Raw genomic sequence first — 25196 nt, forward strand, 5'->3', positions numbered from 1 at the left:
AGGAACCAATAACAGAGAGACCTCTGGAAAATGTGCAAGTATTTGGAAAGAGAGTAACACACTTCTAAACAACCCACAGGTCAAAAAAATAAAGAAAAGGAGAAATGAAAAAGTATATTAAACTAAATGCGAAAAAAGCACAGTATGTCAGCAGTACTAAGGAAAAAACTTATAGCACTGATCATATATACTCGGAAAGAAGAAAGGTCTCAAATTAGTGACCTCAGATTTTACCTTAAGAAACTAGAAAAATAAATACAAATTAAACCCGAAGTAAGGAGAAAAAAATAACAAAGATCAGAAAAGAAAAAATGAAATGGAAAACATAAAAGCAATGGAGAAATAAACAAAACTAAAAGCTGGTTCCTTGAGAAGATCAATAAAGAGAGAAGACACAAATTACAATATCAGCAATGTGAGAGGTGATTTCACCACAGATACTACAGACATTAGAAGGCTAATAAGAGAGTATTAGGAATTACTTTATGCCAACAAATTTAACAGTTTAGATGAGACGAACAGATTCTTTGGAAGACACTAAATACCAAAGTTCACTCAAGGAGAGACAGATTACATGAGTCTATACCTGCTAAAGAAATTGACCTGATAGTTACACAAAAAAATCTTCCCACAAGAAAACTTCAGGTCCACATAGCTGAATTGATGAATTCTATCAAATATTTAAAGAAGAAGTAATACCAATACTACACAGACTCTTTCAGAAATTGAAGAGTAGGAAATACTTCCTAACATATTATATGAGGCTACCATTACCCTGATACCAAAACCAAACAAAGATATTATGGGAAAATATAGGCCAATATCTCTTATGAACACAGATGTAAACCTGCTTTAGGAAATTTTAACAGATTGAGTCCAATGCCATATAAAAAGGTAATTGTGGAAGACAGTGTGGCGATTCCTCAAGGCCTTAGAAATAGAAATTCCATTTGACCCAGCAATCCCATTACTGGATATATATCCAAAAGACTATAAATCGTTCTATTATAAGGACACATGTACACGAATGTTCATTGCAGCACTGTTTACAATAGCAAAGACCTGGAATCAACCCAAATGCCCATTGATAATAGACTGGATTGGAAAAATGTGGCACATATACACCATGGAATATTATGCAGCAATCAGAAATGATGAGTTCGTGTCGTTTGTAGGGACATGGATGAATCTGGAGAACATCATCCTCAGCAAACTGACACAAGAACAGAAAATGAAACACCGCATATTCTCACTCATAGGCGGGTGATGAAAAATGAGAACACATGGACACAGAAAGGGGAGTACTAAACACTGGGGTCTATTGGGGGGAAAAGGGGAGGGCCAGTGGGAGGGGGAGGTGGGGAGGGATAGCCTGGGGAGAAATGCCAAATGTGGGTGAAGGGGAGAAGGAAAGAAAAGCACACTGCCATGTGTGTTCCTATGCAACTGTCTTGCATGCTCTGCTCATGTACCCCAAAACCTAAAATCCAATAAAAAATTAAAAAAAAAAAAAAAGGTAATCCTGACAAACCAGGGTTTATTCTAGAAATGCAAGAATGGTTTAACATTTGAAAATCAATAATGTAATTCATTATATTAGCAAAATTTAAAAGATAAACTTTTTTATTGTCTCAATAGATACAGAAAAAGCATCTGACAAAATCTGCTTCTGATAAACACTAAAGAGAACTAGGAACAGGAAGGAACTGGCCCAACATGAAAATGGGCATCTACAAAAACAACAATAGCTAACATCATACTTAAGGGTTAAAGACCAAATGTTTTGTCCCCAGGGTCAAGAAAAAGACATGAATGTCTGTTCTTAGAATTTCTATTCAACATTATATTGGAGAATTTAGCTAGTTCAATGAAGCAAGAAAAAGAAATAAAATACATTCAGATTGGAAAGGAGGAAGTTAAATTGTCTTTATTCCCAGATAGCAGAAGTGCCTATATAAAAAAAAAAAAATCTCATGAAATTCACAAAAACTACTACCTAATAAGTGAATTTGACAAGATTGCAGGACACACACTCAGTATATGATAATCAATTGTACTTATCTATGCTAGAAATAAAAATTAAAATTGAAATAAAAAATATTTACAATGACATAAAAATATGAGATAGGGATATATCTGGCAAAGGATATATAATACTTATACATTGAAAACTATAAAATATCAATGAGAATACAAAGAAGACCTTAAACATGGAGAGATATGACATGTTCAAGGGATTGAGAGACTCAATATTATTAAGGTGTCATTTCTTCCTAAATTCAATAGATTTATCTCAATTCCAGTCAAAACCCCACCAGGCTTATTTGTGGAAATTGATAAGCTAATCTAAAATTCATACAAAAATGAGAAAGACCTAGAATAGCCAAAACAACTTTGAAAAAGAAGAACAAAATTAATTGGAAGACAAATGCTACCTGATTTCAAGACTTATTGTAAAGCTACAGTAGTCAAGACGTGACACTGGCATTAAACACACAAATAGATAAATGGAACAGAATATAGAACAGAGAAGCCAAAAATAGACCCATGTATATAAATGATTTTTGGCAAAGCTGCAAGGTAATTCAAAGGATAAAGCATAGCTTTTTCCAAAAAAAAATGCCACTGAAACAATTGGATATCCATTTGCAAAAAGAATTTTAATGCATACATTGTGCCATATACAAAAAATAATGTACAATGTGTCATAGGCCTAAATGTAAAACCTAAAAACATAAAATTTCAAGAAGGAAACATCTCTGTGACCTCAGCATGGGCAAAAGTTTCTTGGGTATAATAGCGATAGTGCAATTCATTTGAAAAAAAATATGATAAATTGATCTTCATCAAAATGTGAAACGTCTGCTCTTTGAAAAATAACATTTAAGTGAATGAAAAGCAAGCCACAGGCTGAGACAAAGTATTTACAGAACAAATATCTAATAGAGAATTTTTTTTTTTTTTGAGATGAAGTTTCACTCTTGTTACCCAGCCTGGAGTGCAATGGCACGATTTCGGCTCACCGCAACCTCCGCCTCCTGGGTTCAGGCAATTCTCCTGCCTCAGCCTCCTTAGAGGATTTTTATCTAGAACATATAAAGAACTTGCAAAACTCAATAAGAAAACAAAAAACCCACTTCTTAAAATGGGCAAAACATTTGAACTGGCACTTCACCAAACAAGATACAGGGATAACAAACACATAAAAAGATGTTCACCCTCATTGGTTATAAGAGACATACAACTGAAAACCACATGAAATACCACAACACACCTATTAGAACGGCTAACATTGCGAAGATTATACCAAGTCTTGGCAAATATGTGGAGCAGCTGGAACTCTCACATATTGCTAGTAACAATGTAAAACAGTACCACTCCTTTGGAAAACATTTGACAGTTTCATAGAAAGTCAAACAAATGTTTCCCATATGATCCAGCCATTCTGCTCCTAAATATTTACTCAAGAGAAGAAAAGCATGTGTACATACAAAGAATTATACAGGACTGTTCATAGCACTTTTATTTGTAGCAGTCCAAAACAACAACTCAAATATTCATTGACAGGTAAATGGATAAACGAATTGTGGAATGCTATTCTTAATTAAAGGAAATGAACTGTTGATCCTAAGCAACAAAATAGACAAATCTCAAAGTAATCATGTGAGTGACAGAAGTCAGACAAAAAAAGACACATACTATATGATTTCATTTATATAAAACACTAAAAAATGAAAACATCTGTTAGAAGAAAAGAAGTGAGCATAGGGAAGAGTGAGAGGGAGGGATTTTCAAGGGGCAAGATGAAATTTTGGGGGATGTGGATGTGTCTGCTATCTTAAGTTCATGAATATGATCTATAATTCCATGATAGTTTCCTGGACTTATTTATTTATTCATACACACACATATATACATATATATAAATACATATTAAAACTGATCAAATAGTACACTTTACATATAATGCAGTTTATTATATGTCAATAGCTGAAAACATCTACTTACAAAAAAAGAAGAATGGGTCTGGGTCAGAAAGTTCTGTCTCCCAGGCCTCGCAATCTAGCCTGGCCCATTGTATTTACCCCAGGAGCCTGATTCTGCCTTTTACATTCAACTCTGGCAAGCAGGAAATGGCTGAAATTAAGCAATTTCCCTATGAAAACTTTCAGTCTGTTTGTGCAGGGAGCTAAATAAAACCTACAAATAAAGAATCAGGGCAGAGCCCCTTGTGAAGACCACTGATGTAACATGACTTCAGCCTCTTCTCTTACCCTGTGTCCCCTGGCTAGGACTGCAATCTTTGCTGAGCATCTGCGGCTTTCTCGAGAGCAGTGGGAAACAAAACAGCCAAAGTGCTTCTACTTTCATTTCCAAATAAAGTGGAAGCCCTGTATAAGCTCAGCTGTCTCCCATTTGGATGAAGCCCAAGGATGCCTTAATCTCAGGGCTAGACATAGCTTTTTGTCTCAAAGATTTTCCATTAGAACAACAGATAGTAAGTACATCTATAAAGGAGGAAATAGTGGAAGGAAAAGACCATCACAAGAAGAAAAGAGAAAATGCTTTTTATCTGCCTGACTCTGTGAGAGTTTCCAGGCCACTCTGCTCCCTCCAGAAGGGTTCTATAAAAGTCTTTATAAACAGATGGGAATTATCCAGCCCTTAAATACTTCCAGGAAGATTTCCCAGCTATCCAAGGTAATTCTAGCAGCTTACCAATTCTAGCTATCCAAGGTAATTCTAGCAGCTTAGTAACTGCTACAATCAGAAAGTTCACAGATCAAACCTAAATCCCTCCTAAGGGTTCTAAGCTAATTTTCCCCTTACTCTGGGCTCAGTGGAAATAGAGAACAGCTGGTATCTCCTTCCACATCACACCAGCAGCAAACCTGAAAGCAGCCGCTAAATCATCCAGATTTCCCTTGAATCTCTCCTGCAGCACAAAGTTAGGAAATCGAAAGCCCAAAAAGCATCTCCAGGATCCAGTCACATCTCTTTAATCACCCAGGCTTCAGTGGAGGAATCCTCCATATGCAGCAGTACCAGGAAGCCCCAATGACTGGCTCTGAGCCGGCAATGTGTGACAAAGGCAAAGAGGTGGGTCTCGTCGAACTGCAGAGGGGCAGGAGGACTTGGGATTAGTATCTGATGTGGGTGCAGTCTTGTGGGTCAGAGCCCTTAAACTGTGGGGTCTGCACTAACTCTGGATAATGTCAAAATTGAATTAAATTATAGGATACACATTCGGTGTCAGAAAAAAAAGACATTACAATATTTAACAACCAATTTTCTGGGTTGGTGTAGGGGCAGCCCTGATTTGTAGCATCTGCCTATTTCTGTCGTGTCAATATTCCCACTGTGACCAGTTTCAACCTACCAACAATCTATTGGCTCTCACCAAGAAAGAGATTGAGTGGCTGATGTTTCTGGAAGGGGGAGTCTCTGCATCCCTAGTACTGTTTGCACAGGTGATAGTAGCTGATACCTCTTTAGAATGTATCCCCTCAACCCTAAAGTTACAGGGCAGGACCCATTATTAGATCTGTCTTGCTGCTCAGAGGAAAATGTGGGGTTTCACAGGGGGACCACCAGTTCTTCATGCCTGTGCCTCTTCTATACACCCCATGATCCAGGCAGGCCCTCGAGTGGGGGCAGGAGACAAGGCAGATGCAAGGACCCTGACAGTGAGGAACAAAAATGCTGAGCTGTGGCTCACAGGGTTCCTCTCACCACACCCCTGCTCAGGAAGAAAGCACTTAGCCAGCCCAGCCGGAAACGAGACATGTCTCTGGTCCATATGAGACTGTTACTTCTTTGACACATAGTGAAGTAGGGGGCTTTAGACAAATACCACCCCTTCTCTGATAAGCCTCTTGCTATGGTGGATAAGAACATAAATTCCAAGGCCAGAGTGCCTGAGTTAGCTGTATGACTCTGACAAATTTCTTAAGCTCTCTGAACTTCATTTTCCTCATCTGTGAAATGAAGGGCCAGGGTAGCACCTTATGTCTGTCGGCTTTTATTTATTATTTATTTAGTTAAAGCAGAGTCTCGCTCTGTTGCCCAGGCTACAGTGCAGTAGCACAATCTCAGCACACTGCAACCTCCGTCTCCTGGATTCAAGCAAGTCTCCTGCTTCAGTTTCCCAAGTAGCTGGGATTACAGTTGTATGCCACCGTGCCCAGCTAATTTTTGTATTATTTTTAGTAGAGATAGGGTTTCATCATGTTGGCCAGGCTGGTCTTGAACTCCTGACCTCAAATGACCCACTTGCCTCAGCCTCCCAAAGTGTTGGGATTACAGGCACGAGCCATCATGCCCAGCCTGTCGGCTATTATTATTATTATTGAAATCAAATTGGCTTCCTCCACGCCAGATTACATTCTAATAAAACAAACTAATAAAAAGCAAATAAAACAAAACAAAAATTACATGAAGAGAATCAACCACGAGGTCCAAAAATCGACCCTTGACTCCCACAGCTGGACCAGACTTCCTTGTGTGATCTTTTCTCTTTCCCACCCCAGGCCACCAAGATGGCAAATATGCCCCACCAGCCATATAAAGGGGCAGGTGGCAGGAGGCGCATTTGATTGCCTTCTAAATGCGCAGTCTTTCCACTCTACAGCCTGCTGTAGCTTCTGCCATGCTCCATCCAGCATCTTTCCTCCTCTGATTAGGTCCAATTTTCCTGTTCAAGCCTCAGGGGAGACAGGGAACAGCTGTCTCCTATCTCTGTAAAATAACTCTTCCAGGTCTGGACAACAATTATTAAAGAGCCCCCTTCACACTTCTCTTGCTCTATTATAAGATACATTAAAAGCCTTGATAATGATTTGACGTCTCTGTGAGATGGCTGCTGTTCACCCTAATTCCTTCGATAATTAGTGGTTGTAAACCGCTTTGAAGATAAAAGGCATTTTATAAGAACTAAGTCCTATTATGATTAGCTGTCCAATATTTCCTTGCTAAAGCCAAAGAGAACATCAAAGCCAAACATAGCCACAGCATGATAGCTGGTGGTTAATTAGATGTATTTCAAGGCATCTGGTATATATCAAAGAAACTGCTGCAAAATTTATCCACATTAAAAAATTGTCTGCTTTCTTCCCATGAACAAGCTTTTTTCAAAGGCTGTCACTGCTGATGCCTGCAGGACAAGTGTCTGAAGAGGACCAATTGCTCATCTATTCCCTCGGCCTGGAAGAGAAAGGCATAATATAATACCTGGCTTGGCATAGCATCTTTTCTTATAGTTGTCTATACAATTATATATATATCAGATCTCCTTTTGTTTTTGCAATTATGCTGTAATAAAAGCAAGTAAAGTTACACTATCCCCACTTTATAGATAAGGAAGTTGCATATGATCATGAATTTTAGAAGAGATCAGCGTGGGGTACCTGGACAAAGTTAGGGCTGCAGATCTGTTACCAAGGCAACATTATCGATGCTCCACCCAGATACCCTTGAATATTTTTTGTGGACCCTCCCTCTGTGTGTCTTTGCTTCTAACTCTCTGAACCTGTAACTCTTAGGAGGTGGATCCTTGAACTAGACCCACTTTGTCCACATGGACAGAGCCAGAAGTGCGTGGAAGTTTCCCCTACCTCTCTAAAGAGCCCTTAGCCAATGACTGATGGGTATGGAATTATGAAAGCCCAGTACTCCTGCTTCCAGTTGGGACAAACTCTGAGTTGTGATTTACACTTTAGAACACTTTTGTGGGGCAGAGGCTGGAACTTTACTGAGATCTCAATCTGTATGGCTTCCTCCTGTCTCCCATCCTGCTCCCCCATCCCTTACCAGGTTCTCTTGGAAGCATTTTCTTAATAAATCACCTGAATATGAATCTTCCTCTCAGGATTGGCTTCTGGGGGCCCAATCCAAGACAATTCTCTTGACTCAACACTAATGAAAACATTTTTTATGTTTTCCATGCGATACAATCTCCCAGATCCCCTTAGTTCCAAACCTTCCCTTTCACGTCTCCAGACCTAAATATCTATGCTTTCTGTGTCTCCTCCTATGCCCTTAACTCTTAACTCTCTATTCTCAAAGCCTCTCTTTCTCCTGGATTATGATGCTCCAACTCTTTCTGGAAAAATGGTTGCAATTTTTCCAGCTATGTGGAAGGCACTGAACGAGACAGCTGTGGGAGATAGAGATGTATTCACAACTGCTGTCTTTCACAAGGGACCAGCAGTCTAGCAGGGAACAGCATACAAACAGCAAAGGCAGAGGAGGTTAGAAGAGCCGTGTGTGTGTGCACAATAAAAACTGTAGGCGCAAACAACTCTCAGAGTGGTCCCCCAAAATAAAACTACTCTGGTAATTCTCTACACCATACAGTTCTGACTCCTTAATTTCTGAAGCAGAAGCTTCTCTCTAATGTTTAAGAAAATGAAAGTCAGCTATGGTAGAGATAATTCAAATGAGTGGATAATCCAATAAAAAGGAGCTTTTATTTAAATCTGCTTTGCATTTTTTTTTATAGTAGCACCACAGGAAGCTGTTTCAGAAAAGTTAAGTAATTTGTTGCAGGAAAACAGCTAATTAATGTAACAGAGCATGAATTCAATCTTAAGTCGGCCTGACCCTTTAAAATCTCAGTTTCTTGTCAGGCACAGTGGTGCACACCTGTAATCCCAGCACTTTGGGAGGCTGAGGTGGGAGGATCACTTGAGGTCAGGAGTTCGTGACCAGCCTGGCCAATGTGGTAAAACCCCGTCTCTACTAAAAAATTCAAAATTAGCCGGGTACAGTGGCACACACCTGTAATTCCAGTTACTCAGGAGATTGAGGCAGGAGAATCGCCTCAACCCGGGAGGTGGAGGTTGCAGTGAGCCAAGATTGTGCCACTGCACTCCAGCCTGGGTGACAGAATGAGACTGTGTCTCAAAAAAAAAAAAATTAAAAAATAAATAAAACCTCAGTTTCTTTGTCTGTAAAATGAGGCTAATAATTCCTACTTTACAGAATTGCTGTAAGGATTAAACACAAATAATAAACCCAGCATATCGAAAATAGCTGATACAATAAGGACTGTATGGTAGCTGGTTGCCATTATTATCATTCCCAGATATAATATGGTTGAATCAGAGGTATTTTGTATGCACATTTTAAAGGCTCCTAATGTGTATTACAAAACTGCTTTCTAGAAAACAGTTAAGCAAAACCCTAACAACACTGCCAGGAAGATGTGTCTCATCTGCAGACCTGCTCGTGCCTCCCCACTGTTTTCAGGATCAGTCTTAAACACACAGGACCACTGCTACTTCTTTAGAGTCATCTCCTGCTTCTCCTGCCACATTCACTTCCTTCCAAATTATTTCCTGTTCTCTTGGCATCTTCAAATATATATTTCAGCCATCTGCATGCCCTTTCCTTTTGTGCTAAGTCTTACCAATGCTTTATATCTCAGTCCATTCCAGTTGATATAACTGGATGGCCTCTAAACAATAGAAATTTATCTCTCACAGTTACGGAGACTGGAAGTCTGAGATCAGGCGCCAGCATAGTTGGGTTCTGGAGAGGGCCCTCTTCTGAGTTGCAGACTGCAACTTCTCACAGTGTTCTCACAGGGTAAGAAAGATGGAAAGTTTACTACGGCATTTTATCAGGGCACTAATCCCAGTAGGCCCCATTTCCTACTACCACCCACCTGGGAGGTTAAGTTTCAACATAATGAGTTTCGAGGTGACAAAATCATTCAGTCTATAGTGTTCCAACCCTGATTTCCCCAATTCATGTCCTTCTCACATGCAAGATACATTTATTCCATTCCAACAGTCTCAAAAGTCTCAACTCGTTCTAGCATAAACTCAAAGAGAGAAGTCCAAAATATCATGTAAATCTCGTGTAAATTGGATATGGGTGACACTCAAGGTATTATTCATTCGAAGACAGATTCCTCACCAGCTGTGAACCTGTGAAATTGAGTTATGTGCTTCCGAAATACAATGATGGGTCAGGGGCGCGACAGATGTTCCCACCTCTAAAGGGATAGGCTGAGAATGTTCCAAATCTTTCAGTTCTCCACTTTTGACTCACAATTCCATCTTAAGTCATAGTCCCCCCTCACATTTTACTATCAGCATTCGGGAGAAACCAGACCACTCCTTCAAACTTTGCTTAGATATTTCCTCAGCCAAATATCTAATTTCATCACTCGCAGGTTCTACCTTCTCCAGAACGCTAATGTGAGCACAAATTGGCCAAGTTATTCACCACTTTATAACAAGACTGACCTTTCCTCTGGTGTCTAATAACATGTTCCTGATTTTCATCTGAGACCTTATCAGAGTGGCTTTTATCATCCATATTCCTGCCAATGTTCTGTTCAGGATGACTTAGGGCTTCTTCCTTTCTCTACAGCTCTACTCTTCTTCTGAGCCCTCACCAGACCACCTTTAAAAGTCAGTTCATGGCAATGTAGGCTTTTTCTAGCATATACCTCAAAATTCATTCAGCCTCTACCTATTACCTGTTCCACAGCCACATCCACACTTTTAGATATGTATTACAGTATCACCCCACTCTTGGTACCAAACTCAGTATTAGTTAAAATTTAATACACAAGATGCTATCCTGAGGTGGGATAAAAGGCCACCCAAAGGGCTAAATTTTGACATTTTCTCCAAGCCATAGTCTTGTATGAATTACTATGAGTTTGGATAGCATATTATTATCATGAATTTTCGTAACTGGTAGAAAATTAAAGGAAAACAAAGACAACGATGAATCTAGCCTGCAGAGATAACCCCACTTGGTATCTTAGTCCACAGTTCCCAACAACTTCCCCGTCATCCCTCTAGTCTTCATTCCCTCTCCCTTCCCTGTTCTTGTCCTGTCTTAACCCCATCTGTCAAGAGGGTAGCAGGAACATAGTACCCTAGAAAGGTTCTGACCAGGCATCAAAAATAAATTTCAAGTGTTAACTTCAGCACCCTGTCACCTTGGGAAATTGGCCTTTTTTTTTTTTTTTTTTGTAAGTGGGGATAACAGTTTCCTCCCTGCTTATCTGTATTAGGCCATTCTTGCATTGCTATAAAGAAATACCTGAGACTGGATAATTTATGAAGAAAAGAAGTTTAATTGGTATACGGTTCTGCAGGCTATGCAAGCATGGCGCCAACATCTCCTTGGCTACTGGGAGGGCCCAAGGGAGCTCTTACTCATGACAGAAGGTGAAGCAGGAGCTGGCATGTCACATGGCAAAGCGGGAGCAAGAGAGAGAGACAGTTGGGGGCAAAGTGCCATACGCTTTTAAATGACCCGGTATCGTGAGAACTCACTCACTTTGCACAGCGCCAAGCCATGAGGGATGATGCTAAGCCATTCATGAGGATTCACTCCTGTAATCTAATCACCTTCCACCAGACCCACCTCCAAAACTGGGGATTACAATTCAATATGAGATTTGGGCCGTGACATATATCCAAACTATTAAATGTCACTGTCCCATGGCATGTGGCTCAAATGAGAGAGCGGATGTGAAAGTGAAGAGTGAAGCTGTACACTAATGCAAACACACCCTCCTCATTGCCAGGAGTACTTAGACAGCAGGGAAATCAGGACTGGATAGGCTCCACAGTGGGACTGGCTCTGTGAGTGACCAGTGGCTGAAGAGCGGCTCTTTGCAGAGAGAGGCTAGCAAAGACTCCAGACCCTTGTGTCCACATGTAAAAGAGCCCACGTGTAAAGTGACAAACCCCCTCTCCCAGAGGCCTCCCTTAAATGGACTTATGTGATGCCCCAACAAGGTGGAACAGACCCTCTGTCATCTAGTATTTTTTAAACTGTCCTCAAGAAAGCTGATGAAACTCTGCTTCTCAAACCTAAGGGCCCACCGCTGATCCTCATGAATATTAAAAGCAGCCACAATCGTGCCGACAAGGCAGGGCCTGAAGCTGGGGTCTGGGGTGGGGGTGGACTAAGTGCTGTGCAGCCTGTTGCCTTTTGTTTGCTCACTCACCTTGCAGCTCCCGGCTCCTCAGAGCGCCTGCAACTCTTCACTCCTGAAGGGTACTTTGGCCACTGGTGATTTGAATTCCACCTAGGAAACATGCAAGAGATGAATCACACCTTGTTTTCCACTGAGGGCTTCAACCGAAGAGGCTTTATAGCAATTTTGGAAACTCTGGGGGAAACATCCCTCCTGCCACATTGCATTTTCTGGAAGAAAACAGGCCTAGTGCATCCTCTTCAGGTTTTGGAGAGAAGAGAAGATGAAGGAATAGCACTGATAAGTCTGCTTCGTGACCCCGAACCCAGAGACTGTGCCCAGCCTGATGGGAGCAGGCCCTTGTGCATGAGAAGGGGGTAGCCTCAGGGTTAATTGGACACTGCCCCCCACAGAGCTCCAGCTTTCAGCAAGTGCTCTTGAAGTTCTTTCCATCCAATCCACAGATGCTGTCTATACCATAGGAGTTCACCTTTGAAGACAGCGATGTAATGTGTTAAGCATCACTGCCCTCCCTAAGAACAAAATGCAGTAGGATGTACAAGAAAGCCTAGGGGCTGCACAAGGAGGGAAAGCTGAAAGGCGCTGGAGGAGACAGGCTTTGAGACAGGGAGAGGATAGACTTCCTTGCACAGGACAGTTCGGGAGTGCTATAACTGAGCCTGGAGAGCAACTTTGCAGAATGCTGTCGCCACATGCTAAGTAGCAAGGTATGAGAGTATGCTTGAAATGACTGGAGGGGTTTGGGATTATCTATTGCATAATGTCAAAGCTCAAACCACAGCTAGACCTGGGAGTCCACATGTATATCACCAAGGAATATGGCCTCTGTGTCTCTCATATGCACAATTCATGGGAGGCAAATATTCATCAGGTGTTTCCTAGTCTATATGAGGTAACACAGTGCTTCAGAGGCAAATATTCATCAGGTGTTTCCTAGTCTATATGAGGTAACACAGTGCTTCAGTGTTCATTCATTTGTTCGATGAATATTTACGCTGTGCAGGCACTTTCTTAGATTCCAAAGGCAGCAACGGGCAAATCCAGCAAGGTTTTGTCCTTGTGGAGCTAATATTCCAGTGGGGAGAGACAAACAATAAATACACAGACCAAATAAGCACTTTTAGATAATGAAAAGTTCTGGAGCAAGATACCCCCCTCTCTAAGCCACCTGTTGGCAGCCTTGTCCCCTGCTCCACTGGCATTGCTGCCAGGATGCTGGAAGCAAACAAATGGGTAGACGTCACTCTCTGCTGGTTTCCCAGGCAGCAGCCCTCAGCAAAGCCAGTGCAGTGGGAAAACAGGAGTGGAAAGCCACCCTGCCTTGCCCCACTGCTGACACCTGGGAAACTCGTTTAGAAAAAAAAAAAAATATTTTGACTGTAAATAAGGTGTGACCAGTTATTTCTAGACGGTAACCTGAAGAGATATTTTTATTTTCTTCTGAATTTTCTGATATTTTTGTTATTATAATGCATTACTTTACAATAAAGGGAGACCAATTTTTTTAATGAGAAGATTGGCCCAGGTAAATTAAATTAATAAGAAATGCATTTGGACAAATAGGCAGGGGCCAGATCTTAGGGTGACAAACAACATCTTACCATGTCACTTTATGGTTTACAAAGCAATTTCACAAAAACATCTCCTTCAACCCTTATGAGACTCTCTTGAAGTTACGTAGAAAATGCAGGCAAATGCCTGACCCTCAGGTCACTGACTTCTAGACACCGTGTTTTCCATTATTCCACTGCCCATCTGTAGCAGACCTTACTTCTCTTTACAGCTGAGGCATTCAGAAAGCCGCTGAGCCCCAGATCTGAACTCTCTTCTCCAATCCTCGAGATCTCCTAGAGAAAGCATGCTAATTAATTCAAGCGTTTATGGATCTAGTGTTTACAGACCCCCTACCAAGTTCTAGGATGCATGGGATATGATGAAGTGGGTCGAGGGAAAGGCTTTAACGAATGAGTGAATATATGATATACATCGTGGTAACTGCAGTAAAAGAAAGTAAAGAGTATTATGTGGATGACTAGCATGAGAGGGAGCTGATTTGGACCGTGGCTCTAGCTCTTCACTCAGTGTCCCAGTAATACTTTGAGTACAACCAAGGTAAGTAAGACAGATATTCTACGACGGAGGCTGACACCAGCCTGAGTTTCAAAGCGCGTGTGTTTTGGATGTCTAGACAGCTTGCAAAAGCCAATGAAAAGTTAATGAAGAACATCGCATGTACGTATAATAATGAAACAACTCCCTTAAACCCAGTCTGGAACAAGGTACGGTTTACCAACAAGACGGGTCACCAGAGATGTCCCAAGTCCACATATGACTGTCGCTGGGAGAGGTCACAGAAGGTCAGGAATGGGAAAGTAAAGGTTCAACCAGACAAAAGTATGTAGCTACCAACAAAGGGGAACTTCAAAAACTTCATAAAAATGGAATTAAAAGATGAAAATTCCAAATATAAACTTGACTTCCTAACATAAGTTCCATCATATTTGATACACTTTTTTAAGCAGTGACACCAGCATATAGTCCATCCCTAAAGAAAGAAGGGTCCTGGGAACTTAGTCATGTCAACGCAGTCTTTTTTGCCTTATTAATTGAAGAAAAATGAGTGCCCTTTAAAGATTTAAGATTAAGAAATAAAAGTAGTCAGAAGGAGCCAAACCAGGACTGTAAAGTGGATGCCTACTGATTTCCCACCAAAACTCTCTTGAAATTGCCCTTGTTTAAAGAGAAGCAGGAGCAGGGGCATTGTCCTGGTGGAGGACTCTCTGGTGAAGCTCTCCCAGGTTCGTTTGGGTTTTTTTAGGTGTTTTCCCCTAATGCTTTGGCGTTATTATTTCTCATAATGAATGCTTTCATCATCAACAGATGTCATCCTTCTTTGGCTCTTCAGAAAGTCAACAAGCAAAATGCCTTGAGCATCCCGAAAGACCACTCTCAGGCCCTCTGCTCCTGACCAGTTCATTTTGCTTGGATGGGACCACTTCCACCTTTCGGTAGCCATCGCTTTGATGGCAGTTTGTTTTCAGGATCGTACTGGAAAAGCCCTGTTTCATCTCCTGCTACAATTCTTCAAAGAAGTGCTTCAGGGTCTCGATCCCACTTGTTAAAAAGTTCTGTTGAAAGCTCTGCCCTTGTCTGCAGCAGATCTGGGCACAAGGGTTTTGTCACCCATTGAGTGGAAAGCTTGCTCAATTTTAATTTTTCAGTCAAAGTTATACAGGCTAAACCAGTTGAGATGTCTATGGTGTTGGCTATTGTTAGTTCTATTCAACTCTGGTCCTTTTTAGTTAGGGCACAAGGAAGATGAATCTTTTCCTTCGAATTGATGGGAATGGTCTGCTGCCTTGGGCTTCATCTTCAGCAGCATATCATCCCTTCTTAAAATGAGCTGTCCATATTTAAGTGCTGATTTTTGGGGGGCATTGTCCCCATGAACTTCTTGTAAAGCATCAATAATTTCACAATTCTTCTGCCCAGGCTTCTCTATAAATTTGATGTTTATTTTGGCTTCAATTTTAGCAGAATTAGTGTTGCTTTGTTCTTTCAAACTGATGTCTTATCCTTCTTAGTGACTCAGACTAGATCCTGTTCAAATGTTATACCAAGTTTGTATGAGTTTATGTTAGTGCTAAAACAATTTTGAAATTCTTGTATAGTTTTTCCACAATATGCATTTTCCATGAACTTTTGGAAGACCCTTTGTTCAAAGCAGGGCACTTCAGTGTCCAAGTGGATGGCGCAGGCATTCCATACCACAGGACTTTAGATGGGGAGCAGACAGGGGCTGCACTGTCAGGAAAGGCACATGCGGAGAGGGTAGGATTTAAACTGGGCTTAGAGAGTGACTAAGATTCGAATGCTCTTCGAGATAATCCCATTTAGCAAGATCACAAGAAATGCCCAGGAAAGCCACAGCAGAGTCTGTGGGCTTTCTCTCCCAGATGCTTGTGGCTGGCTTCCTGGCCGCTCACCTGTCCTGAGACTTGCTAGTGGGCCTGTACCCCTTCCATCATGTCTGATGGTTTCTAAGAGTCTCTCTAACGATGCTCTAAAGAGCCAGGAGTGCTGCTGGCCACCCAAGCTGAACATGAAGACTGATTTCATCACCGGGCAAGCTGGCAAATGCTGAAAACACCGGGCTAATTAGCTCGTCTGCACAGTGGGCTCTTACTGCAATATATCCATACGCAAAGCTCGAACACTTCCAGGTGCTGGGACCCAGCGGGGACAGAAAATTCAAGTCAGGCTATGTTCTCAGCTGCCATTTGATATTACAGGCACTACCACTGCGATCTGGGCTGGGGTAAGCTCCCTGAACACATCACCGGCTGAATGATAACAGCAGCAATCACCATAAAAGGTTGAGACCAAACGTTTATATGGTGCTTCGGAGTCGACAAAGGCTTTTGTAATTTATGCCTATCAATTATGAGTTAATATCTTATTTGTAATATACCTACATTATTATATGGCTTTCAAAGATTATGCTATCTTGTTTGTAATAAGAACATGCCAGCAGTTATAAATCCTGGTTGACAGCTGTGGAGGGCTGGGCCTAGGGATGCCAGATGTCTCCCATATACCCCTCCATGTGATACTTAGTCATCCACAATGACGCCTCCATCTCCAAAGCATTCCAGCTCGTCGGTGTTGGCTTTGAATGGATGAAGAGAGCCTTAGATGAAGACTCAGGACCCTGTGCTCAGTTCCCATGTGACCCTAGCTGGATTTCATTCTGTCTTAAGAACACTAGGCTTTGGTTTTAGACAGCCCTGCATTCAAGTCCCAGCTCTGCCACTTCCTACCTGTGATCCTCAGGAAGTTATCTATATTCTCTGAGCCAATTTCCTCCTGTGTTAAACGTGGATGCTAATAGCACCTCTCTCATAAAGTTGTTGTGAAGATAAGATACACAGCACATGTGAAGTGCTTACCACAGGGTATGACGCATACTTAGTGCTCTAAGTGCTAGTTATATTATTACTATTATTACTATAGGGAGGATAGTACAGCGTTGTTCCCTCACCTGAACCGCAGACTACGTCAGGACCCAGGGGCGTGGGCATCCTCCCTCTTTCTTAGCTCAGCATGCTCCAGTGGGTGGGACTAAAGGCCCTGGAAGAAGGCACCTTTGTTGAGCAGGCAGCATTCTCTCAAGCAGACGGGCTTGCAGTGACACTCTCCCCCAGTTTCCAGCCCTGGGGGGATGGTGGAGTCTTAGTCCCAAGCCGTAGACCTGTACTGTCCTATACAGTAGCCACATGCCACATGAAGGTGAGTACTTAAATTGTAGCCAGTCTAAATGAGATGTAAGAGCAAAGTAGACTTCAAAGACTAAAGTCAAAAGAAAGGAATGTAAAAGATCTCATTAATATTTTCTGCATGCTGAAATGATAATATGTTGCATGCATTGTGTTAAATAAAATGTTATTACAATGAATTTCATCTGTTTCTTTTACTTTTTAAAAAAATGTGGCCAAAATAGAAAATGACACATGTGGCTCATGTTGTGTTTCTAATGGGCAGCACTGGTCTGGAGTGTAACCTTTATGAAGGCAGGTGTCTCTTCGGTTCACAGCTGTATCCCTGACATCCAGAACAGCACCTGAATGAATGAGTGAGCCAGCAAGTGTGTGAGGCTGGAGGAGAGTTTACAAGAAGCTGGAAGTCCTACTTGAGCAGACAGGAACAACTCCTGTACTCCCTGAGCGAGGGTTGAAAGTAGGAATAACACAGGCTCCTTTCCAAAAAGCTCAGGGTGGGGAGACTAAGACCAGGTCAGGAGGGGAATTTGCTCAGCCCACCACAGGTTAAAGCAGGCAGAGTGCACAAGAGAGAATGTTTTGGGGAATTAACACAGTAGATGTTATGATTAACACAGCCTTGGCTATGTACAGATGAGGAAATGAAGGCTGAAAAGATATTAACAACTTGTCCCCAAACAGCCAGGATTCCAACCAAGCACATCTCAAACCCGTGCTCCTTTCTACTGAATCCCCTTACCTCCCACAGGCAATGTAGAGGTGCAGAAAGAAACGAGACTTGGGATTCTTTTTTAAGCACATTCCCTGGTGCCACCGCTGATGTCCTAATCTTGGGCAAGTCACTTGGCTTCCTTGAGTCTTGGGCTCTTCCTGTCCTCATCTGTAGTGGCTAAACCACCAGATCCCATCCATTTCATTTCTTTCTAATGGTGTGCAGAGATAGGAAATCCTATCCCGGAACGTAGTCTCAGAGGCTGAGCCCTGCATAGTTCCCCTCCTCTCTTTCGCACTCCAAAAGAGGCTCTCTGACTGAGATTTCTTTGCATCACCCAAATCAATGATTCGGTTAAGGGTTCTCTTTGATTTAACTTGGTTTCAGATGCTTTTCATCAGAAGCCAAAACCGTGCAGACTCTTCCCTTGATCTTGTAATGAAATTCTCTCGGAGATATTTAATCCTAGAAACAGCCTCTGCTATACCATATTCTCTTTCAAGAAAAAAGACATGTAAATAACAAACATCCCACCATATCCAGATAAAAATCTCAGATTGTGAATGGACTCGTCTCTCTTATATCTGCTTTCCTAGTCCTGTTGCCATCCATACCAATGAATTGCCTACATTTTGCTTGTAAAAATGGAAGGCGGCCAGGCGCAGTGGCTCTGCCTGTAATCCCAGCACTTTGGGAGGCCGAGGCAGGTGGATCAACTAAGGTCAGGAGTTGACCAGCCTGGCCAACATGGTGAAAACCCATCTCCACTAAAAATACAAAAAATTAGCCAGGTGTGGTAGCAAGAGCCTGTATTCCCAGTTACTGGGGAGGCTGAGGCAGGAGAATTGCTTGAACTCGAAAGGCGGAAGTTGCAGTGAGCCAAGATCATGCCACTGCCCTCCAGCCTGGGCAACAAGAGGAAAACTCTGTCTCGAAAGAAAGAAAGAAAGAAAGAAAGAGAGAGAGAGAGAAAGAAAGAAAGAAAGAAAGAAAGAAAGAAAGAAAGAAAGAAAGAAAGAAAGAAAGAGAGAAAGAGAGAAAAAGAAAGAGAGAAAGAGAGAAAAAGAAAGAAAGAAAGGTATTTAACACACCATCAGCCTCTTGTGCCTGCCACAAGTCTGGACGGGATCCTGATGCTATAACGTTTTCTGCTGCATTAATCTCTTAAAAACATTCTTCCTCTTGTGCTCTGCTTTGCATTAACCTGTGGCCTGCTGAGTGAATTCCCCTCCTCACCTGGTCCCAGCCTCCCCACCCTGAGCTTTTTAGAAAAGAGCCTGTGTTATTCCCACTTCCAACCCCCAATCAAGAGCCTCTTACATTTTAATCTAAGCAAAGAGTATTTTAGAGCCAAAACTGACTTCTCAGAGAAGAAAATCTCACCCACTTCCACCTGGGTGAAACGCCAACACTATTTTTGACCAGAAGGGATAAAGAAAGATTTGCCAGAATCAACTGTGTCATTCTAAAGCGAGACGAAGTCGAGTCACGGCGGGCAGAGCTGCTTTTCAACACAACCCCATGCAGCATGCAGAACCCACTTAATTACCTGCCTGTGGCTCAGCCACTTGTTGAATTATTATGGATTTTTAGTCCCTTCCCCCGCCCATCCAGCAGAGTGGTGGACCGGCCAGCACTCTAGTGCTCATGGAATGCACGAGTTTTAAATAAGCAGCACACACCAGGACAGCAAAGCTGCTTTCTCTAAAATGATTACATGCGGAATTCCAAAGCCATACAAATTCACCTAGTGGTTCTATTCAGCTGACATTTACAGAGTGACTCCTAGGACAAGATGCCATGTTAGGTACAGGGATAAAAAGCAAGTGAGGCCAGGCATGATGGCTCACACCTGTAATCCCAGCACACTGGGAGGCTGAGGCTGGAGGATCACTTGAGCCCAGCAGTTTGAGACCAGCCTGGGCAACACAGCGAGACCCCATCTTACAAAAAAAAAAAAAAAGAAGAGAGAGAAAAAAGAAAGAAACAGCTGAGTACAGTGGCACATGCCTGTAGTCCTAGCTACTTTGGAGCATCTCTTGAGCCTAGGAGTTTGAGGCTGCAGTGAGCTATGATCACACCACTGCACTCCATCCAGTCTGGGCAACAGAGTCTCAACCCTGTCTCAAAAAAAAAAGTGAGTGAAATGTTATTCTTATCCTCAAACAGCTTATAGTCTAGTGGAGATAAATGTATGTGAAAAACTAAAATGTAAGACAGGGTGAGAAAAGGGCAATAAGAAAAGACATGTACACTGAAAAAAGACTAGAAGGAAATATACTGCAATATCAATGGTGGTTATCTTATTTATTGGGTTTATGGGTGATTTTTATTATCTTCGTTAGTATTTCCTGTATTCTCTGTTTATGTTAACCCCCAGGGCTGTGGGGAGTGGGAGGGAGATGGAAGAAGTCCAGCATGTGTTTGGAAAAACGCGAGTAGGGGACAGAGTGTATTGGCACAAGGACAGAGTGAGAGACTAGACAGGAGGGCTAGAGAGCCTTGAATGCCGTGCCAAATTGACTCAGTTGCTCACTGTCTGTGTTTCCACGGCCTTTTATGATTGTTGCTGATGCATCACTCACCACACTGGATTAGACTTGTTCACATACACGTCTACCCTCCTACATTTTTAGCTCCCTAAGGTCAAGGATCATGGCTCATTCACTCTGTAACCAAACTACCCAGCACAATGACTAGCACATAACAGGAGTCAACAAAACCTCCTTGGATGTATTGCATCCTGACAGGGTTATTCCTTATTTTTCAGGTGATAAAGAGTCATCAAGCATTCCAGGACCTGACACATTTTAGGGAGTTCATATGGAATACATACCAGGCTCTGCTGGGAACCTTAATCGTCTTAATAGATCCCACCTATAACCCTCATTGTCCGCACTCATTTACACATGAGGTTCAGAAAGTTTAGGTAACTCGCCTAAGGTCATACAGTCTGAAGACAGTGTGGGAGCTAAAGTCAAACAGAAGGAAGAAAGGAGACTAGACCCAAGAGAGGCTGTGGGGACCTGGAACGGCACAGCCACGCAGAGAATGAAGTGTGGAGCAAGGCTGGTGTTTGGGGGGCAGCGTGGAGGTAGCGCTTACAGCTGAGGGCTGATGAGTTCCTTAGCTCCTGCATCAACCACATATTTCATTTCTGATGTCAGCACAGGACACACAGCACTAACAGAGACTCATCCTTGCCTTATTAGAACAGCTACCAGGAAGAGGACTTGTGCAAAGGGCCCCCATCCATGCTGTGAATAGTCTCCCTCCATTCTCTTATCCACTGGCTTTTTAAATCCTATACCCAGAAACTTTCATGAGAATGTTGATACAACTGCCTCTGACCACAGATGTGAATCAATTTCCCTAAACTAAACAAAAACAGAATTGGGAATCAGACATGATTTCTCATCTCAGCTCAGTCGCTGACTAAACAGGTATTCTTCATCTATTTCCTTCTCTTCTCTAAGCCTCAGCTCCCTCATCTGTGGATCGACTGGGCTGGACAAGACGATCTTTAAAATGCTCCAGACCACATCTAAGACTGTATATTCTCAGGGACTTTGCACTCCTCCTTGGCATTGACACTCACTGTAATTAAACAATTCCTGGTGCAACTAGTGAACATCTTATCACTCCTGCTGGACTGTGAGCTCCCTGAGGCCAGGGACTGTCTGCCTTGTTCCCAGTAATACTTGCAGCCTTGACTAGAGTGCTGAGCACAGAGTAGCACACCACGTCTGCAGCACAGACACACAGCTGGTCCCTGGCATGCCCTCTCTCTGGGCTGGAGCTATGAGTGGACAGCAATCAGCCTTAGGCCTTCTCACCATGATAGGGCTTTTCTAATGATGCTTGCTCTCTGGAGGACATTGTTTCTCTCCATGGTTCAGGTGGCCAGTTAGTGTTAGTTTTATCCACCCTTCCAGCCAACCCTGGAAAAATCTTTTGGATTTTCTGATAAATAGGAGGTCAGCGGTGGTGTTGGTGGCAGGGGAAGTTGAAACTGTGTGTGTATTTGCATTCAAAATATCCTACTGCTCAATTGGAAGCATTTTCACAGGTCCTCTGACTTGGTGGCACAGAGAGACTAAGGCCTCCCTAGGGGCAGCTGAGTACCCAGTGAGACTTAGCAACTCCAGCCACAGTTCTCCATCCTGCTCCCTAACCTCCCTGGCCTCACATCTCCCTAGCTCACATTCAGGTGAGCCCTGCATCTCACTTGAGGATGCCAGGCCTTTCTCCCTCAAGCCCACAGTGGGCAAGGATGCTGGGGTTCTTGTAGGCAGGAGAATGCCTGCAATGACCTCCACCAGGGCCTCCTATCCAGGGAATCCCCAAGTTCCTCCTTGGGGCCAAGAAGTGCATTTGGGCCTGTACTTACCATTCTGCAGCATCTCTCTCAACATTAAATCAGTGGCCACTGATCTTACAGTGTCAGTCATACAGCAGTGTCCATAGAAGGAAGAGACCTTCCTTTAAAGATGTTTGCTTCTAGAAAATGAAATGAAGATGTTCCTATGCCCTTCCTTCGTTTCTAGGACAATGGGTAATGTCAAATCCCCAACAGAGCTGACAATCAAAGACTAAGAATAACCACGCATCAGTTGTTCCCCTGTTTCCTCTTCTCGCTCCTTCTCGCTTCTCAGCTCAGGCCCCCACCACCCAGCCCCAGCACTCAGTGTATCTCAGTCCCTCGATTCTTCTCATCAGGCGGCGTTTAATTGCTTCTTCTCTACCCTAAGGCAAGATTATACCCTGGGTGACCTCTCTGCTCCCAGACTGTTGGCCCTTTCTGAGTTCACTGTTCGAAACAACACCTGGGAAATGCATGCATGGGATCCAGTAATGAGTACAAGCACTCTCACACCCTCTCAGCTCCTGCTGAACCAGCCGGAAAAGTCAGCAAGGACTCTGCTTTCATGGGCATTGTTAATGAAAGTTTCGCTTGCTTAAGTTTGCAGAAAGTAGGGCATGGATCTGCGCTCCATCATGCAGTGTCCTGTGAGATGCCTCCCCAAGGTAGCTGGCTGGTTATTAACTAAGCACAGCTAGCACTGTGTGTGCTTCAAGGCTGGCTGCTCTCATTCCAGCCTGGTGGTCTGAGGATAGGAGACAATGGTCCCTTAGCAGAAGTTGTCAGAAGTGATGTGACTTAGTTTAGGGATCTGCAGGTGGGACTGACCTCTAAGACATTGGCAGGGCCATCCAATGATGTCCGCAATATCACCCAGGCCTTCTGGGGCTGCAAAACAAATAGCTTTGCTGGCATTCATAAAGCCACCACTGAAAGGTGGAACCGCTGGTGTGGGGGAGGGGCTCAGTGCAGCCTGGAGGGAGACACCCTTATACTCATTATGGGTAAGAGAACACTAAGGGTTCACAGGTCGAACCTCACCCTTCACTGGTTCCCACTGCTGTGGAATGGAGTGTGAACTCGCTTCCTGGGCTGCTTGGACTCTTTTGGTCTAAGGAGGTGCAGCAAGCACTGTTTTCCTAAATAGGACAGGACAGAATGCAGAGAAAAAATGGAGAGGAATTCATCTTTCTGAGGAAAAGGAAATGTTCTCTGGTGGGTTCTCTGCAGAATCAGTACCCGCTCCCCTTGGACGGTCGCTGTTCCATAGTAGTCATCCTGCCTCGGATTTTCCCTCCAGCCAGTCCTCTCTGCTTTCACTCACTTCGCTTCCATCTTCCGGAAGATGTCTCTTCCATGTCACCAAATCTCCTCCACCCATTAGGCAGGGTATTGGTCTATAAGGGTTGCCAACAATTTATCAAAAACCAGGTGTCTTAAAGCAACAGATTTCTTCTCTCACAGTTCTGGAGGCCAGAAGTCCTAAATGAAGGTGACTGCCAGGCTGCATCCCCTCTGAAGGCTCCTGGAGAGAATCTGCTCCTCACTCTTTCCGGCCCTGGGACCTCCAGGTGTGCCTTGGCTTGAGGCTGTATTGCTCCAAGTCTGCCTGTGTCCTCACTTGGCCTTCTCCTCTCTGTGTCTCTCCTCCGTGTGTCTCTTTAAGAAGACACTTGTCACTGAATTGAGGGCCCACCTAGGTAACCCAGGATGATCTCATCTCAAGATCTGTAATTTCATTACATCTGCAAAGACTCCTTTTTTCCAAATAAGGTCATATTCACCAGGTCTGGCAATGAGGACATGGGCCTATCTTTTTCCCATTTACCTCTCTGCACATACTAATTCTCAACCCTCAGAATACATCAGCTCATCTGGGGAGATTTTTAAACACTCCAGATGTGTGGGCTTCACTCCAGAAATCTGTTTTCACATGATCCTGGATGGGAAATTAAATAAGCATTTTCTTTTCTTCAATTCCCCAGTTCCTCAAGTGCAGTTAGGATGATGGGGCAGCGGTGAGGAGAGCCACACCCCCGGGACAGTACTTCACTGAAGAAGACATTACCAATAAGTCACACCAGCTTGCACTGATCACTTTCCCCTCCAGGGTTTCTTTTTTCTGACTGAGTCATGAATCAGCCTGTCATCTATTGTTTTGTAAATGTTGCACAAAGAATGTCAGAGACTTTGGAGATCGTTTAATCCAGTGATGCTCCACCCTAACCAATCAATGCCCCATTATTATAGCAAATACTTAGAAAAACCCTCTCTACCACCTGAAATAAAATTCCTAGAAAGGCCAGTTGACCCAAATGCATAATATAGCCCTAAGCGTAATAAAATGAGAAAAAGGAAATGCGATGAAAATATTATATATATATACATATATGGCGCCCTTGGCATGTCATCCTGTGCAGGAGCCATGCTAATCTTCTCTGTATTATTCCAATTTTGGTATATGCGCTGCCACAGTGAGCACAGAAACGCGATTCTTAGTAAGATAATACATCTTTCAATACGTAAGTGCTCATGCATGACTGCACTGGAACACATAATGAAGTAGTCAGTGCTTCCACCTACCTGTCATGGATAAGTTTAGATTTGACAGCAGACAAACAGAAGCCACTTCATATAAGAAGTACAAGGAAATAAAAGAGCAGAGGGATATAGGAGGACACTAGAAGAAAAAAGTGTTACAATGAGAAAGAAGAACCCCCCTTCCTGGCTGTACGTGACAACGGGAAGAAGGAAATAACCTTCCCTGAGGTACAAATAACAAGCCAGATCAAACTACAGATGTGCCAGAAGAGAAAACAAGGAAGCACAGGATCCTGTTTCGTGAGCTCAGTCTTGCATATAAGGGTAGTG

At 42.9% G+C, this 25196-nt stretch overlaps 1 protein-coding gene and 1 non-coding gene across 4 annotated transcripts in view; both read right to left on the reverse strand.

Annotated features, from left to right (window-relative positions):
• The window catches only part of CRACR2A (calcium release activated channel regulator 2A), a 137083-nt gene that overhangs the window by 85063 nt on the left and 26824 nt on the right, over nt 1-25196 (reverse strand). For all 3 annotated transcript variants that reach the window (XM_078338467.1, XM_078338468.1, XM_054238030.2), the window contains exon 2: nt 11981-12061. The gene's annotated coding sequence lies outside the window, so the exon portion shown is untranslated. The remainder of the gene's footprint in view (nt 1-11980; nt 12062-25196) is intronic.
• On the reverse strand, nt 24700-24807 carry LOC118144621 (U6 spliceosomal RNA). Its single transcript, XR_004729386.1, has one exon. It is a non-coding gene; the product is annotated as a U6 spliceosomal RNA (small nuclear RNA).

Source organism: Callithrix jacchus, chromosome 9 (genome assembly GCF_049354715.1).
Source record: "Callithrix jacchus isolate 240 chromosome 9, calJac240_pri, whole genome shotgun sequence".
NCBI classification, from domain to species: domain Eukaryota; kingdom Metazoa; phylum Chordata; class Mammalia; order Primates; family Cebidae; genus Callithrix; species Callithrix jacchus.